This window comes from Penaeus monodon, chromosome 15 (genome assembly GCF_015228065.2).
Source record: "Penaeus monodon isolate SGIC_2016 chromosome 15, NSTDA_Pmon_1, whole genome shotgun sequence".
In the NCBI taxonomy this organism is placed as follows: Eukaryota; Metazoa; Arthropoda; class Malacostraca; order Decapoda; family Penaeidae; genus Penaeus; species Penaeus monodon.
The window spans coordinates 3,784,727-3,785,197 of record NC_051400.1 but is presented as its reverse complement, the minus strand read 5'-3'; positions in this window follow the sequence as shown (position 1 = coordinate 3,785,197).

Below are 471 nucleotides of genomic sequence, written 5' to 3'. Positions count from 1 at the left end.
TTTATTAAAGGAAACTGAGAGATCTTACGAGTGTAAGTGAAGAAAACACAGCTTTGAATGAAGTTGTAGAAAGCATACGAGCGTAAATTAATTTCCTATGTAGCAGAAACTGAATGAGCTTAAACAAATGACTGTCATACTATAATGTGATACTTAAAGATTACTGGAATGACATTTCATTTAAATTTAGTCAGGCCCCGGTATGTACATGGTACAAATATTACGTATTGCTGCGTAAAGTAATACTTTTGACATTTTAATGACAAGCGGACAGGAAAGAAGTTAGTGTTATGAGAGATTTATTATTTAGTAAATAAAATATATCATATTGGAATAACAGAAAGTCTGGTCATGAAATAAAATGCAAAACATGTGAGATGCCATATATGTGTAAAATATATGTTCTGTACTTGCAGACTTTCATATCTTTCTACTTGTCAGACTACGTATAGGCATTTTTGCGCAAGTAGA